The sequence below is a fragment of the Argiope bruennichi genome, chromosome 11 (genome assembly GCF_947563725.1).
Source record: "Argiope bruennichi chromosome 11, qqArgBrue1.1, whole genome shotgun sequence".
Classification (NCBI taxonomy): Eukaryota; Metazoa; Arthropoda; class Arachnida; order Araneae; family Araneidae; genus Argiope; species Argiope bruennichi.
In genome coordinates, this window is record NC_079161.1 from 37,690,058 (window position 1) to 37,709,885 (window position 19,828).

Consider the following 19,828-nt stretch of genomic DNA (forward strand, 5'->3'; position numbering starts at 1 on the left):
AATACATTGCATTCGTCATTACAAATGTACTATGAAGGAAATGCGAAATAATAAATATTTTTTGATACAACAACTTACAGGTATGGATGCAGATTTTAAACTTTCACATTTCGGGGTAGCACATTCTTATTTTTTAAACATTACGATATGTTCAAATTGGAATATAATAATAATAATAAAAAAATAAAAAATAAACTTTCTTGGTCGATTTCTTTAAATAATAGAGGCATTTATTTTGTTTTAAATCGATAAAAAAAATATTTCAAATAAAGTTTTTCGAGAAAAGCACTTTTGCGTATATAATATGATCAATGATGTACTTATATTCCTCCTAGGAAACTAAGCACTTTCTGAATAATAAAGAAATATCACTTTTTAAGCACTTTAAATATCAGTTGAAATGGTATAAACTGCCCATGAACTTCCAATAGCGCAAAAATCCAAATATTACTTTCCATGTCTTCTAAAGGGTAAAATATAAGCAAAACATTCCATTCGAACCTAACAAATAGAAATTATTATTAATATAATTTTTTAAAACTAAATATAACATTCAGAGAAAAAAAACCGTATCTTTGACTGAAACAAAATCCTTGCGAGGAAGTATAGATCTCGTCAAATGAACTGAAGTAATTATGTTTTCAGTTAGATCTCTGTAATTAAGAACGGTTCGGAGATACTAAAGTATGTTCTAAAATTTCTTGGGTAGTTTACTTTTTGTAGATGCAATATGGAATATGTAAATTATCTATTAAATATATAAATTATTTCAGATTATTTTATTTTGCTGAGAATTCCCCCTTAGTGCTTCCAGAACTGCAAATGAGATAAATTCCTACTCAAGTCATTTCATGATTAATGCCAGGTTAGAATTGGTTCAAAATAAATTCCTCCGACTCAAAAATTTCAACAAATTAACCTTAGTTAGATTTTGCTTAAAATTTGACAGATATCCACAATTTTGATACCAAACCGAAAGTTTATCTCAGTGTGATTCAGATAGAAACAGATCTCCAGCCAACAGATAGAAAAATATAATTCAAAGAATTACTTTCACTCGGATAAATCTGTTGCTTGGAAATGTATCAAATTCATTGGAATGAATTTTTTGAGAATTTTGAAGATAGAATACTTTCTATTTCAGTACTTCATGCACAAAATAATAATAATAGTTGTTATATTTTAAGATGAAACTGCAACCATATTGACTTGGGCACTTCAAAATATCCGAAAATATTTCGACACTGCAACAAATATTATGAGAACTAAGTTACGTACGGAAAAATTCTACTACGCTATTAATTTATTTGTAAAAAAAATCAACAAATTTAATTTTATTTATGCACTCATAATTTATTTTAGTGATTTACAAATAAATATTATGCATACAACAGTATTTCTCCAGTAAAACAGCAGATACAAAGCTTCTTCGAAAGTTTGTCTCATAAAAGGGTAGATTTAAGTTAGAAATTAGTGTACAAATTCTGAGAAATGTAGGAAAAACCGGATATAGAAATTAGAGAAATAGCCTTTGTATATTGAAATTTAATTAAGAAAAGAATCAATTTTACAATGGAAAAAGCTAATTTACAACATACATATGATGGAAAAAGTCAATAAACTGAAATAGCTGATTTACAACGCACATATATTTGGAATAAAACGATATTAAATAGAAAATAATAATTTATAACAACAAAATGACGGAAAAAAACTATCAAAAGTTACAGAAATATCCTTCATGAAAGTGGTTTCTAAAGATTTAAAAAAATTGCTAAAAAAGAAACTTTAAAAAAAAGAGAACTTTTTAAAAAATGTTGCTTTGATTACTTTCGAGCAATGTGTCACAAATTGATTCCGAAGCCCTTCAACTCATTTTTATTATTTTAGAAAATCGTGCTCTCATTTTATTAGCTTCATCTGAGCTAAATTGAAAAGAAAGGCAGAGAAAAACCTGGATTCGTCGTGAAATATTAGACAGCCGTCAGATGAAATTTTCAGTTGTTGATGCCAATAAATATCACAAAAGTATAAAAATATTAAATGAAAACAGCATTCATTGGTCACAGGTAGTTTTGTTTATTTCTTTTTCTTCCAAAACAAAAATAGATCGAATTTTTTGCCTTTTTAATTTGGCATTCAGAATTTGATTGAAGGGGATTTTAAAATTTCTGTTTATAAGAATTTGAATAAGTTTCCTTCAATCTTAATATGGTTGAAAATAAACACATTTCAATTTTTAAATGATTCCTTACTTTCGTAGATCTCTGAATCTGAAAAAACAGCAATAAACTTTCTTAAATTGTGTCAAAATTTGAAAAAGCACTAAGAAAAACATTAATGCCTGCGAATTCATTAAAACCGAACCAAATATTTTGAGAATATCAATTCAAATTGCAATAGCTGATTTCTAAACAAGAATAATGTTACATAAAAATTACTTTAAAATTATACGTTTAATTACTTTTAAAATTATATTTTAAGTTGTATCAGTCAATGAATACAGTTCTGGAAAATATTACGAAATCCAGTTTCTCGGACCTATTACTTACATTTAGTAAAAAAATTTCAGCACAATCGTATTTTTTTAACGAAAAAATGCGTAATCATTTATGATTGGAATTCTCCGAATTAAAAAAATATATTCTAAATTTCATTGATTTAGACCAATTACTGAGGGATTAGAATAAGGCGATAGCGAATTCTAGGATATTGATATTCAGAGCTTCATAACTCGATGCGAAAAAGATTTACATGATTTTAAAGAAAAGCTTAATGATTGACAGTTATAAGAGACGTATAGTTGCTTTTGTTGCTGGAAATATATTAAATCGTCTGCATTTTTTTTTTTTTTGTAATCGAATGCAAATTATGTTTTTTTTTTTCAAGTGCTGTTAGAAAAGTGCAGGGTTTTTGAGAAATAATGTGGATAATCGAAGCCGCTTAAGTATTAAATTTAAATGAAAAAAATACTTATAAATTTCTTTTAAGTTATCCGTCTACATTCGAAGGGGATCTGAAAAAAAAATGGTTATATGAAGTTTCTTTTATTAATATAAAGATCAAATGTTGAATAAAAGTGAAATTATTTAAATACATATGTTGCTTTTGAAGAAAACCCATATATTGATGTAAATTTTAGTATTTATTGACAAAAACTAGAATTGTTCTAGAGAAAACAAATATCAAAAAGGTTTTTCTTTTTACTTTCTAATATTACGTATTTAATATAACTTAGAGTGTAACTAACTTATCTAAAAATTATATTCAAAAACAAAATCCTCCTGTGTAAAATATGAAATTGTCCCTGAAATTTCGGATTTTTTTTTCAAAAATATTTACATTAGACAATTCTAAATCCACTTCTTGAGAATTCAACATCAAATCCATGGTCCATTACATTATGCATAACATAATGATACTCATACAATAGAATAATATAAAATGCATTTAAAGTTTATAAATAAGCATCACTTACATATCAATAGTTTGCTATAACCTGCCTTCTAACTGACAGAGACAAAACAAAGACATCACTGGAAACAGAAACGTACCTATTTTTTGAAAATGCAAAAAAATTAAGAAGTAAACATTGAAATTTTCATCCAAATTCATATTTTCAAACAAATCAGATACCAATGCAACATACAACAAAAAAAAATTAAAAATCCAACCTCTTTAGTTATTATTAGGGTTATTAAAAATATTAGGTGAAAAACATTTTAATGTTCTTGCGATTATTTCATTCATGCGAAGAACAAGCTTAATTGTTTATTTTTATTTTCCTTGGATATATTTGGCGATTTTCTGATTGCGCCAAGCTCCATTATACAGAAGATGCCAATATGTTCAAATAATTCACGGATTTCATTCTTTGGCGTTTATTGCCAAGGCCATAGAAGAAAATAACAAATTTTTATTGGACAAATATATCGATATCGAGGTGTGGAGGAATATGAATGCTTTTTACATTCGAAAACAGAAAGTGTTCTTTTTATTTTTCATTTAAAATGAATAATGCTACATTGTTCAAATTAAGATATTGCATTCCATACAGTTATGATTTTTGTAATGAATCATTCAATTGAAAATAATGTCTAACTAATTCATTCATTATTTTCACTTAATCATGAATTTCACCTTTCCACTTGCCGATAGATTGTTAATTCCTCCCTGCGTTTGAAAAAAAAATAATACTTGGAATGATGTATTCATTTCAGTTTATCCATGCATATATAAATATTATTTCTCAAAATTGCAACTGTTTTAAAATGAATATATTTCTACTTACACTTTTAATTATCAGTCAAATATACAAAATAATTCTTATTGCTGACGAAAAAAGGGAAAATTTAGAATAGAATGTACCTTTTGAAACATTTATAACCTTTAACATTGCACATTATGTATTTGTGTAAAAATTTAATATCTTTAATCTAATGAATTTTCTTTCGTATCTGTAACATTTTTTTACCTTGCCTCATATCTTATCCCATGATAGTTATTAGAAAATGTAGTATTTACTTTCTTTACTTATTTTAAATGACAAGACTAATCTATCAAAGCAATATCACATGCAATTTGTTATCTTTGATTCTATGGTGAACAATAAGATATTATCAGAAAGCAAGCGAGTTCTATCGAAAAATAAAAACAAATACTATTTATTGTAAGCTAGTGACCTCATTCGACATCTGCATGGATTGATTTATGAATAAGAAAAAAATTATAATAAGTAACGAGAAGGAAATTGAGGAGAAAATGTTCTTTGCTATTGTCTTAATGTGAGCGAGACGATGAATATCTAGTAAACAAATAACAAGAATACGAAAATGCTTAGTTCCTTTCATTTGGATGAAATAAATGATGATATACCGAGGAAATGGATTGGTAGAGTAATAGGACATAATATTGCAGTTCTCATTCTGCAGCTAAGTAGGGTTAGGGTTTGTTTCTGCAAGAAATCATTTCTGCTGAATTGTTAATCATTTTCAACACATCGTTGGTTGATGTAACTGGTTTTTCTCAGGATCAAAATCCTTTATGTTTAATTTTTTAATGGAAAAAAAACACTTTTGTCTAAAATAACGTTAATATACAAAAAACGTTTATCGTCAGCTGTTAAATAATATTAAAATATACATTTAACCAGAAGATTTTTAAAATTCACTAAAAGCTTATTTTCTTCCTTATTTATTAACCTTTGGTGTATTAATATATTGGTATTCACAAATGATAAAGTATATGGAAGGCAGCATATTTGATCTGTCTTTACTTTATAATTATTGCATAAATCAGTATTTCAAGGTCAATAAGAGCATTGTCAAAAGGCGTTAAAGTAAAAATTGAACAGATGATGAACAGAAAAAAAGAACAGGACAAATTTCTCGAAACGAACAGATGAAATAAATGAAATTCTATCTTTAAAAACATTTATTAGTAAGGCCGGGATAGCCTGGTTGGTAGGGCGTTGGATTTGCATCCCTTGAATTGTGGGTTCGAACCCGCCAACTGAAGACTCTCCGTGTTTGGTGGTGGCTGGCACACAAATCTGTCGTGGTCACAAAGTCCGCCATGTCGAGAGTAATACCACTGGGGGTACTGGATCAGGGGTGAACGTTCTTTGGTACAGGTCTAAATTATAATCTGTGGTTGAATGAATGAACTGCACGAATAAAGCCCGCTCCATAAAAAGGGTTGTGACGCGTGATTAACTAAGTCGTGCTCTTGCACCTAGATGGTACTAATGTTAAACAAGAGACAAGAATTTCGGCTTAAATTCGGTAGCTTAGTCAGCGGGCTTATCTATGACAAGTGCCATCAGAAACAACAACACATTTATTAGTATAGTTGGCAACTATTTATCATTTTCTGCTTTTCAACTTGAAATAAATTTTTCTAAAATTCTCTATCAGGTGGCGTAGTTAATACAGAATCAAATTTAAAGTTTAAATGATTAATGAATCATAGAAAATGATGAAATAGCTTGAATATTCATATTAAACTAATATATAAACTTTTAAAATTTATAACATATCAGAAAGCGAGTGAAATTAATTAAATTAAACAAAAATGTTCAGGAAGATAATTAAAAATATAAGTTCAATTAGCAAAAATAAAGACTTTATCACATGCATTTGATATCTTTTGGGTAATTCAATTACCTAAAACACTGCACATTGTTAAAATTGCCTGTTTCAACTTTTTTATTATTGTGTGGCAATTTCAAATGGTGCACATTGATCACTGTGGTAATCAGACTAAAACTTTGCCACAAACGAACGTGACAGGCAAAACTGATAATTGAGAAACAATAGTCGTAGGAAATTGTTACGGCTATATTTCTCCTACTCATCCAGGGCCTATGCTAAAGTAATCTTCAACTAGCACATCTTACATTTTACTTATTAAAGAGTATCTATGCTTTATATAATAGAATTTCAGCATATTGTGAAATAATGGATCTTTATTTGATTGCTTTTTACTAACAGGGTGAGAGAGCTACACTTAATAAAGATGAATTCTCAAATAATAAGACCCATTTAAAACAAATATCTCTTTGCTACTCAGTTTTTTTTTTTTTTTTTTTTTTTGCTTCAACTAATGTCATCTTTTTTTTTCCTTTTATAATGCTTAAAAGCTAAAAAAATAACTTTTTAAAGAACTAAAAATGCAATATTTTACGAAATTTACTCTAAACTGTATAAGTTCTGAAACATTTACTTGTCTAAAACTCCTGAATCAGTTCATTTTTGCAATTGTATGAAATATTTTATTAAATAACTTATAGTTTAATGCTACTAATTCTAGTTGAGATTTTTTTTTATTTTCATATTAGATAATAGTGGTAATAATTAATAGTTCCTCGGGGTATCTGGAGGATTGCAGAATAGTTAGCCGGGCGAACCATCAGCTATACACCGATATAAGAACTTTGTTCTATAGTATTTACACAATTATATGCCTATAAATATAAAAAAAGCAATTTTAATTTAAGGGATTAATTTAATAAATTTATTAAAAATAAAAAATAATCTAAAAATAGAATTAAATTATCTTTTTCGCATTCAAAAAGTAAAGATTTTGTCAAAACATTTGGTAGAAAATTTAATTGGAATCAAAAATGTTATCTAAAATTAATCACAATGGATGTAACATATGCTTTAAAGCGGATTAGTACACATTTTGGGATTAGCATATAACTAAAAATACAAATTTACAGAAAATGAAATTTCAGAAACATTATCTAATTTTATATAAAAGGTATTTTTCACTTAAAATAAGTATTATTATAGAAATTTTAACACATTTATATGAGAGAAAAATTAAATTAAGAAAACTGCCTAAAAACATAGAACATTCTTAAAAATCAGAATTCTTATATTTAATTTTTTTTACACATTATAAAACTAATTATTATACTTTTATGATAGAATCTTTTCAGTTTCTCAAATTCAGTACCAGATGGGACAAGTAGAATTTAATGAAGATTTAAATTAATCTGTTAACTCATAACTAAGAAAATATGGAAAAGGTATTGCCTTTCAAAATGCACATGTACAATATTCCAGAATTGTGGCACATCATGAATTGATCAATATCCATTAAAAATTTCGTTATTTACAAATATAAAACAATTCAAGTTAAATACGAGTCAAGATGAGGATAATTTTACATACCATGTCCAAATATCGGGTGAATCAATCCAATCTTAGATACAAGACGTTTTAGGACTTGGCCTCCAAACAGATTTGAATATGTCAGATGATGTGTTTGACTTAGTGAAAGGAATTAAGACCAGAATTAAAGAAATGCAGCGAAGGCACATTGGACATCCCAAGTTGACTCAGCTCTCTAATATTACCCCAACAGCTTTTGTCAATGCGGGAAGTAGTTTAACTTCATTGATCTATTAAATAATTTAAAAATTACTATGCTGCAAGCAATGGAGCCTCAAATTAACATCTCTCAATACTTATCCCATGGCATTATTTTCCAGTAATTGTAAAGCTACTTTTGTACTGTCGGTTCGTATTTTGATGATAGAGGGTCAATGTAGCGAATTCAATTTCTGATTACATAGTTTTGCTCAAAGTGAGTCTTATTCAATTTCATTAACAAAGCTGCTTCAAGCTTTAATTTGCAAGGCTATGATAACTGAAAGATACTGTTTTACTATCTATATAAAAAGACTAATGTCTTGAATCAAAATGGTTGTTATCTCAGCGATGGGAGTTAAGCAAACAGAACTGAATTGTGAAATATGTCTTGCCGTATGTAAAAATAATACAAGCGAAATTTAGAACATGCAATTAATAATTTCAAGAAGTTAATTTAAAGCTATTAAAGTTATATCAGAGTTAATTCGTTATTTCGGTTAATTTATACGAAATGCATTTATTTTTAGTTTTAGATTATAATCAGAATTATAAAATCCGGAATAGTTTTCTCAAACTATTCAATAGAATTATCATAAGACCATAGCAACCAATGAGATCCGTCGCAACAAAGCTATCGTTACAAAGATATGTTAATATAATGAATCCAAATTAAAACAAAAGAAACTGCACATTGTAAACATTCAATTCTGCAATTACCATTATACATAATTTTCCATCCACGTCAATTATTACAGTTCAACCCCTATAAACGCACTGTTCAAAAGTACAAGATAGCACAAAACTTCATTTCAGTGTACGCATTACTCACCATCAAAGGACAAAACTTTTATCCAACAACAATCTACACATTGTTCACTATTACGGTATCACACTTCCTTACTCACCACACTTCACGCATAACAATATCACCACGACACTTCCCTTTTACCTCATCTTTACGCACTGATCAATCTTCCAGCATATAAAACTTACACTATACTGTAATTCGGGTATTGATCACAACTAAAAAATTTGCACTACCCATCACGCTTTGCTTCTCAGCGCAGCGCAGCACAACACTTCCACGCTCATCTCATTTACGCATTACTCACAATCGTTGCATAAAACTTCCATACTCGCTACACTACATGAATCACCTATCACAGCTTCTGGTCAAAACTTCCACTCCAGCACACTTCACTCATCACCCACGACCACAACATAAAACTTTCACTCCATCGTGTATCATGCATAGCCAATCACCAACGCCACTGCTCCCCACCACCCGCAACACTTCCACATTCACTGCCCACCACCAATCACAAAACTTCCACATTGACTGCCCACCACCAATCACAAAACTTCCACATTCACTGCCCACCACCAATCACAAAACTTCCACATTCACTGCCCACCACCAATCACAAAACTTCCACATTCACTGCCCACCACCAATCACAAAACTTCCACATTCACTGCCCACCACCAATCACAAAACTTCCACATTCACTGCCCACCACCAATCACAAAACTTCCACATTCACTGCCCACCACCAATCACAAAACTTCCACACGTATTGCCCATGACCCTTCAAAAAAATTCCATTCTTATTGCACTTCACGCATTGCCCATCATCATTCAAAAATTCCACACTCACTGCACTTCATGCAATGCGCCCCACTGCTCACAAAACCTCCACACACATTGCCAAAAATCACTAAAAAATCCCACACTCACCGTACTTCACGCATTGCCTAACGCCACTAAAATCTCTACTCACTGCACTACACGCATTGCTTAACGCCACACAAATCCCATACTCACTGATCTTCATGAATGGCCCAACATCACTCACGAAAATTTCAGGCTCATTGCACTTTACGAAATTCCCTCGCAACTTATGTACAAAACTGTCACTCCATTACTCTTTGTACATTGCCCACCATCACCACTTATAATTTTCTTTCAGCCACATATCGCGCATTGTCCACTACCACAGCACAAAAATTCCACATTCATTAATCTATATATGCTACCCATCACCACAGCACAAATTACCACACACATTTGATGCACTACATACCACTATTTCACAAAACTGCCACACACATTTGATGCACTACACACCACTGTTGCACAAAACTTCCACACACATTTGATGCACTGCACACCACTGTTGCACAAAACTTCCACACACATTTGATGCACTGCACACCACTGTTGCACAAAACTTCCACACACATTTCATGCACTGCACACCACTGTTGCACAAAACTTCCACACACATTTCATGCACTGCACACCACTGTTGCACAAAACTTCCACACACATTTCATGCACTGCACACCACTGTTGCACAAAACTTCCACACACATTTCATGCACTGCACACCACTGTTGCACAAAACTTCCACACACATTTCATGCACTACACACCACTGTTGCACAAAACTTCCACACACATTTCATGCACTACACACCACTGTTGCACAAAACTTCCACACACATTTCATGCACTACACACCACTGTTGCACAAAACTTCCACACACATTTGATGCACTACACACCACTGTTGCACAAAACTTCCACACACATTTGATGCACTACACACCACTGTTGCACAAAACTTCCACACACATTTCATGCACTACACACCACTGTTGCACAAAACTTCCACACACATTTCATGCACTACACACCACTGTTGCACAAAACTTCCACACACGTTTGATGCACTGCACACCACTGTTGCACAAAACTTCCACACACATTTCATGCACTGCACACCACTGTTGCACAAAACTTCCACACACATTTCATGCACTGCACACCACTAGTGCACAAAACTTCCAAACACATTTGATGCACTACACACCACCAGTGCACAAAACTTCCACACACAATTGATGCACTTCACGCCACTAGCGCACAAAACTTCTACATTCGTCTCATTTCATGCATTGCCCTTCACATTTTTTGCCAATACTTCTGCGCCATCACGCCAATAACAACAGCAAAAAGCTTGCTGTCCGTCGCATATTACGCCTTTTATCATTACAGAACACATTTACTCATTACAAAACTTTACACGCAATAACGAACATTGCGCAAATATCCAACCAATCCGTACATTACTCATTATTACTATATAAAACTTGATGTCCGTAATGTGGATCTATCAATCTGTACGACTATCATTAACAACAACAGTAATAGCAATAACAACACTATCAATTTCCATTCATTTAACTGCCCACCACTAAAATCTCCATTTCAGAGGTAAGTTACCATCGCCTTGCATCAAACTCATGACAATATATTAAAAGCCGTAGCCGAAACAGTCACAATCAAGAAAGGGATAGTCCTTCTCCGAGTATGGGAGCCCCGATAAGCCTGCCGTCGAAATCGAAGAAAACTACACACTACTACAATTTGGTTCAGTCTAAGATTTCATTGCCAACATTACCTAATAACTGCATACTCAGTTTTAAATCCAGATGATGGAAGAATACGAATCTAAAAGTTTAACCCAACTCTATTCAAGTTAAAGATAAAAGCAGCACTTTTATTTAAGAAAGTGCAAAGGTTTTTCTTGTGTTACAAATATATTAATTAGATAGCTGAAATTCAGAATTATTCAAGTCGTACTTCTACCAATAACATCTCTATGTGATTTTTAAACCCAATAGGATCGCAATTCCTTTTAGTATTCAAATGCATTCTAACCTCAAATGGAGAAGTGTTTTACCATTTGAAGATGTAAATCATGTTCACTACCTATGGTAGCTTAATTATAATAAAGAAATACCCAAGTAAACTTTGAAACGGCAGCTCCAACAGAAAGCATTAGAATTATTTCCCATTATTTTTTCATTTTTTTTAGAATCGGAAATTTGTTAAAAGCTAATTTAATTCTTCACGTAATTTTAACACTAGTCAATCTTTCGAGAGAGGTGAAAAATTCAACGCTTCCTTAACTTAATGACAATTCTTATAAATGCAAGGCCATTTCAGTTTAGAGAGTCCTAAGACAAATCTATTAAGCTACTTATAAAAAAAATACAGGCATTTATGCTTTTTCTTAATCTTTCTCAAAAAATTAACATTTATCATCACAAAAATAGTTAAAATGTAAAATCTGTTTAAAGTCTTCATATTAATCCACAATTCTTGTAATATTGGTGCTTATTGTTCAATTGTAAAATGAATGAGATGCCATTGGCTTATTATTTTTCAATATTGAAATACGAGAAATTATTTACTTCTATTGTTATAACAGTATTAAAAAAACTATGCTATATTTAATATTACCGAATTTCTGATTGTAGGAACTTGAATGCATGAATATGGCTGTTGAAAGGACCTTTAGTAAAAGGTTTCACATTTGTTTGACTTCATTCTCAAAACTGTGTTTACAAATTCAATTAGCATGGTCCAATCACAATTCTAATTAGGTTGACCCTGGTGTAAAAAACAACGAGTATTTCTCTTCAGTTTTATATTTTCCATGTGAAATTAGTTGCGGTACATAGATAAATGTACTTTTTAAATATTCAATCAATTAGTGGATTCTATTTTTATATAAAAAATGATAAGATGAACTTTTCAATAGTAAAAATTAAGCAATCAGTATATTAAAATTATATTTTGGAAGTGGTTAGGTTATTTTTACAAAAAGGTAAATTATTTTGGTTAATATTTGTCTGCAATCCAATTGAAGCACCAAATGTTCGATAAACAATTCTTTGTTTCATTCAAACATTGATAAATTGAAACTCATTGGATGCATTAGCACATGAAAATTGTATATTTTTTTTTTCCAAATTCACACGAAAATATTTGAATGGGCCGCAATTAATTTCTATTAAAATAATCTGATATTAAGGGATCAAATATTTTTTTTTAACAGATTCTAGATTCCAGTCGGGCTTTTTATTCAGAAATTATCAAATGCTGAAAACAAAAGACCTAGTTCGCGAAAGGAATTTTCATGCACAAAACAACAAGGTGAATTAAATGTATTCATGAAAATTCAACAGTTTCGGAGGTCAAAGTTTTCGGCAGAAGAGTTTGCAACCATTTGAGAATTATTCAGGTATTACAAATTTATTTGAATTTTATTCCTCCCGAGTTCTTGTGCCCTATAGCTTCCGCATTTAAAAATAGGTAACTATGATTTTCTTAACTAATTGAAATATTTCGGTAACAAAAATAAGCTTCTAGACTTCAAAGGGAAATAAGCTAAATTTAAAAAAAAAGATTAGATTTCTGACAATTTATGTCAGCATTTTAAAATGCGAATGCATTAAAAGGCTTTGTAATTCATTTTAAATAAATGCTGCTTTAAAAAATAGTTTTTAAAATTTGCATGTTATGCATGTAATACATGCAGCATTTATAATATATGTTGGAAATATTATTTGACTAAAAGTTCCGAGTATACTTGTTCCGATCTTGAAAATTATGAATTTTAAGATACTAAAATCTGCGCCAAATATGAATGAAATAAGTGCATCAAATTGTCACTTAAACTGAACTGAAATTAAATCGCTCAGTTATGTTATACATCGAGTTTGAAGTTTAAGCATAATACAGAGTTAGTTGAGCACCATTTTTGAAGCGAAAAGTACTGCCTAATTAAGTTGTAGAGTAAACAAAGAACTGAAGTTCAACTCTAGGGAAATAATAATATATTGGATTTGATTTGATATGATGTTAGAACAATGTACTTTTTACAATTTTATTTAAATTCCCAAAAAATATTTTTATTTAAATTGCATTAGTAAATAATGAAATTCAATTCAATTCTATTACTGTCTACCTTTCAATACACACAGAAATTTTATGGAAAGAACTGCAACTGACAAAAAAATCGAATAATTTCACCAATTCTGTTCTACGAAACATAACATGCTTAATTTCCAACATCCATTTGAAAACTGCAATAAATGTATATCACAAAAATGGCCATTAATGTTTCAAATGCAGCTTATTTCTGAGTAACGTATCAATAATCTAATATTTTGTAACTCATTTTAAGAAAAAAAAAATTCTTAATAAGAAAGCACAAAAAAGAAATGTTTGGAAATATGATTTGAAATTTTCATTGAAAACTTTGGAATCAAATCTTTAATATAGAAAATATAAATGCTTTTTAAAAAGAGATCATCTCTGTAGAAAAGTATCAATTATATATCCCGAGTTTTAGAAAAAAACATTTATTTTATGATAAAAAAAAATTAAGATTATGCCAAACCAGATCATTATTCAATATAGACGTATTTTAAAGCGATACTCCTCTATTTTTAAAGTATGAAATATCTCACATTAACTTATTCATATATTTAATATAATTTTGAAGTAAAATACGTACTCAATTGGTAGATGTAATTTGCAATTTAGTAATTAACATATGTAGCATGTCAACACACACATCTAATATAAATCTTTGCATGTCAATGTTCTAAATGTTTTGCATTCATATTTAGCAAACCAATTCAATATAATTGATTTTCCATGAATCCATTTGTCAAGATGAAATTATTATTACAGGTATTCACACAATAATACTAAACAATTTCTAAAACAGAGAAACTCATAATGGATTCAAACTTAACTATATTAAGGAAGGGTTTGGTACTATTCAAACATAACTATAAAATATGAATCACAGTTCAGAATTAAAAGCAAGAATTCTTATGGTCATACTATCAAATGAAGTTCAGGAATATTTTTACCTATTTGTGCTGCTGTAAGAACGAAGTAGATTTTGACAGCGATCTTTTAAATCTCAAATGAATACTAGAAAACAGCTTTGAGTTACCCAGCAACATCTTCATTCAAAAATATACACAAAACTATTGCTCGTTTGACGTAATTACTAAAGTAAACTGTTACATGAAGTATCTGGATTCAGACGAAGATTCACATGGCCTATACGGTTAACAGTGCATTCAGAATAATGGCTTCATTTTTAACAGATTTCAAATAACTTGGACGCCGTCAAAGCCGTGACTAGGTGACCTTATACACTATCCAAGAATGAGAGGGTTCGAATGCCGAATTAATATTTAGTGCACCTCAGGTAAAAAATAAAGCGCATTTGACTAACAAAATAATCCTTAATCCTTACTTTTTCAATTTCAAAGAAAAATTCTAAAATCACATCACCTATTTAATTATTTAAGTATATATAAATAAAAATGATTCATCGTTATTTGTTAAAGTTTAGAAAACCGAAAGAAATTCTCGCCAAATTTCACCTATTTATATGCAATAAAATAATTTTGAAAAGAACCAGAACGTATGAGTGAAAGATAGTATCTTATTTAATATCGAAAATAAAACAGAATTATAGCCATTGTTTTCCAAACCCCCATGACCTATCTGCAGCTGCACAGAAGTTATAAAAAAATATTGACTTGCAAAGAAAAATATAGTTTCAATTCCAATTACTCTTGTTTAGCGAATCCAAAATATGCTTATCACTTTTTATTATTACAATGTATTAGATTACTTTTAAAATGAAAATATAGAATGTTACTGAACGCAACAGTGGCCTAGTGGTAAGGCCGGGCTTCGAGACTCGATTCCATGAAAGATTTCGACATGTACGCAAGTCGATAAGGCATTAAATGTGACGTCATGCACTAAATCCTATCTAATTGGTGTGAGACGGAAACTTGGCATGGAGAAGTTCCAATACAGGTGTTGTTTTTATCATCTGTGCGAGGTTCAAAATTACGAAGTCCATTCACAAATAACCTTACTGATGCACTAAATCATGCACTAAACGTCACGTCATGCACTAAATCCTATCTAATTGGTGTGAGACGGAAGCTTGGCATGGAGAAGTTCCAATACAGGTGTTGTCTTTATCATCTGTGCGAGGTTCAAAATTACGAAGTCCATTCACAAATAACCTTACTGATGCTTCCAAACGGGGACGTTAATATAACTGAACTAAACTAGAATATTATTGAAATCGAACTAATGAAAAGAGTAAATCACTCTTTCATAACTTCCAAGAATAATTTAACTTAAAATACAAGACGGGATTAGAATAATATTTATTAGAATCTCAAAAGTTAACTCTTTTAATAAAAGACCAGTATAAGAGCTTAAATACTTAAAATACAAGATAGGATTAGAAAAATATGTATTAGAATCGCAAAAGTTAACCCTTTTAATAAAAGACCAATATTTAGAGTTTTCTTAGACTTCAGAACTCTAGACTCATAATGACAAAAGTGATATTTTGGTATTGTAAAGCGACCCTGCAATACTTGATGAGACTGATTATAGCGCCACTCAGTGTCAAAATTCTGAATCAGTACCTTTCCAGCAAAGGTCTAGACTGTTGGAAAGTGGATTCATGAAAGGGGTGAATCCACTTTATTTGCTTTGAATCTGATATACAAGCATAATTTAGCTAAAAAAATATTAAAAGAAAACAAAAAGATGGATATCTTTCATCTATTAAATCTTAAGAAAAATCATTTTGATTAGGAATCGAGATCACAAGATTAGAGAAAATCCAGGCCTAATCCAATCTGCACTCATCTTTGCTTAACATTATCTCCAACTGCTTATATCGATGGAAAATTGAAACTTACCATATAAAGGTCAAAACCATAGTCACATTATCTAAATTCCAAATCTTGTAAAATTTTGATTCGGCAGAGCTTAAGAAAATGTTAAAACCATTCAATAAATTAAATTGAACCCAATTTTTAAAAAATTGTAAATGAATATTTTTGTTAATCCTTGTGTTGCTGCAGACATGGGTTTGGATACTTTAAAAAAATGACTATATTTCTGTTTTTATTTTGATTTTAAATGATAGATAACTTTTCCTAGATTGTCCAGTTAATTTCCTTTTTTTTTCTATTAATCGATGGAAGCTACCAAACATTTTATTTCTAAATATGCTCCAAACTTGGAGAAATGACCTAAGATCCTTCTTTATTTTCTTTCAATTCCTTCCAGGTTCGAGCAGCTGATGTAAATTTGAAATGTTAACTTTAAAATAAAATATTCTTGAATTAAACTCCCTCTCATTAAACAAATCTGATTTATAACATGGTGTATACATAATATTATGTTAGAAATTGAACCCTCTAATTCTTAGGTTGTATTGAAGGTTGTTGAGCTGGTGATGTCTCTTCTTTTTAGACACATCCGACCACCATGCCAATACTGAAAGAAGCAGTATCGACATGATTTGTTGTGACGCTAGTGATAGTTCTAATAGTGTCCTGGTAATTTAATATGGATTAATAATTATTCAAAATCAAATCATATGTTCGTTCCTATAGTTTATGAAACCAGTGTAAATTTCATAATGTAAATTAGCGTTTGAATCCAAATATTTCATATTATTGTCATTGTCATTTTGACACCCATGCCAAATGAGTAGCTGTTATTTGCTTAGACATCTGGAAGAAGATAATGCCACATAATTTATGGTTGCTTTCCGCTCTTAAGCAAAGTAATCTCATTCGTATGAGAATTTGAAGTCAACTCGAAGCTGTAATTTTTATTTTTTAGTTATACTTGAAAGTTATCAAATGCTTCTTCGAGAAGTTTGGTTAATTGTGTTATTTTTGTTTCGAGAAAAGATTAAATAATTTTGCGTGAATATCTGCAATAATAATTTAAGATATTGGCATATGATATTATGGAAATGAATTTTATTGCGTTGGTTTATAAATTTTAGTGTAAAACATTAGGGCATAATGTGCGAAGTTGAATACTGTATGCATGCTGCTGCAGTAATTATAAATCTGCCAATATACAAGTCTAAGTAAGAAAATTATTAATAATGGGGTAAGTATTCTGATTAATATTTTATTAAATGTATGGAAACATTTTTATCAACTATTGAATTTATTAAAACCTGAAGAAGTTTGCTTTGAAAGATATATTTAAATTGAAATTAGTGAAGAACAGTTGGTTGCAAGTAGTTTCAAGTTATCTTTCTTGGAAATAAAGATTTTTTTTTCCTTGTATGAAATTAAAGTATCGCAATTGTTATAAATAATTATTATGTATATATTCACTATTAAAGACTTATATCCGTAGCTTTCTAAGTTCATGTCTGTAAATATATCTTTCGCCTTCCTATTCTTATCCAAAACGCCAATTATACTTGAAATATCAAAATATTAGACAAAGCGGTTTTATTCAATGGGAATAATGTCTTTAGATGTGCAATTAAAAGTTGAATTGAAAAATTCTTGGTCATTATTTCAGAAACAGAACTTGGTTTATTTTTATAAAATGAATTAAAGGCTTAGTTTTTTATAATGAAATGTAACATGCTTTTGAAAAAAAAAATTGCAATCTTTGAGTTTCGTAGGCTAGCACCAATTTAACATTCAGTTTCGTTAGATTATTTTCATAAATATTTCTTCGAGAATAACTTAAAAATCGGGGAATTTTTCAGAAAATTAATATTTAAAAAATGTTTCGCACTTATCGCAATAAAAGTATCGAATTATCGGTTAATTTACGTCATCGAAGTTGCAATTTCTCTTTTTTTATTAATTCACTTTAGTGTCTGATAAGATAATTTGTCTTAAACTATAAAATATATTTCCTTTATCAATTTTAATTTTAAAATTCTGGTTGTGCACCGAATATTTTAAACAAATTTGGACCATTGTTTTATAATTGATGCTGATAACTCAATGTGTAAATAATAGTTTGTTTCAAAGACATAGCCTGATATACTCCCGTTATTATGGTGAATTATTCTGCTATTGCTTAGGTTAGTTTGTGAACTATAAGATATAACTTGGCATTGCGACATTCACATATTACTTTAAAAGATATTTTACACAATTCGAAAATTTCGCACTCTATGGACGGTGTTGAATCTTTTTAGATGCTTCTGTGTATTTTGCTGAAAGGAAAAAGAAACTCAATGATAAATTCAAGCAGATTTGAATGCCGAAACGGCGCCTTTCTACATTAAACATAAAAATTTGCTTAAAATTGCACATATTTAAAGATGGTCTAAATTCCGATTTTATTACGACATTGAATAATCTTAGTAGACTTAGACGAAAATTAAAGTGCAAAGCCGTCTTATTTGTCAACATCAGTTCCAATGAAAGCATATGAAATTGATTTGAACTGTTACTTTATTTTAAAAAAGCGCCATTATTTAGTAAAAACAGATAATCGAGCAATTTATTTAATTCAATTTTAATTGAGAAACCACAGATAATGGAACAAAAAAATTAAACACAAATTTTGTACTTCTGCCTTTTGAATCACTTATGGATTTCGCATTTATACGGAATTTGAGATGTTACTTGTTAGAATTATAAATTTTACTGCTGGCGTTTTAATTAGAGACTATAGTTTGTTTGTTTTTAAATCAACAGTTTATATTTAAATCAGCATTTTCTGTTAAAAGTATTTGAATATATTGAATTTAGATAGTTGGCATAGATGCAATTACAAAATAAATTTATAATTTTTAATATGGGTTTCTTTAAACATATTTAATTCCTAAAATTTCTGATTGGATAATTTGAAAATTAAATAAGTATTGGTTTCCTGACAAATGTAATTTTAATAAATTTCAGAATAAAGAAATTACGTGTAATATGTAATTTAGCGCTTGTTTTCAATGCTCTTTCCTCGTAGATGAAGAATGCGCACCGGATTTACTAAATTCTTAACCCAAGTTAATGCTTACTGGAGACATTATTAAATCATTCCATTCAGGTGATATTAAACCGCACTTTTAAATGAAATGAAATGTAATAAAATGTATGAATCAGCGCAGTTTACATTTTCTAAGTAGTGAAAATAAAAACATTTTGAGTTTTGAATTTTAGTGCATCACTATGCCTTTTGCAGATAATTGCGTTTGAAAACAGGTTGTACGAAAGTGGCCAAGTCCATCAAGACTGAAAATGATTATATTGAAAGT

General features: G+C 29.9%; 1 long non-coding RNA gene across 1 annotated transcript; it reads right to left on the minus strand.

Annotated features, from left to right (window-relative positions):
• Positions 1-243: 243 nt before the first annotated feature.
• LOC129957585 (uncharacterized) lies at positions 244-14,803 on the minus strand. The gene is made up of 4 exons (XR_008782784.1): positions 14,619-14,803; positions 7,680-7,909; positions 3,479-3,554; positions 244-501 (listed from the first exon to the last, which is right to left on the minus strand). It is a non-coding gene; the product is annotated as an uncharacterized LOC129957585 (long non-coding RNA).
• Positions 14,804-19,828: the final 5,025 nt, after the last annotated feature.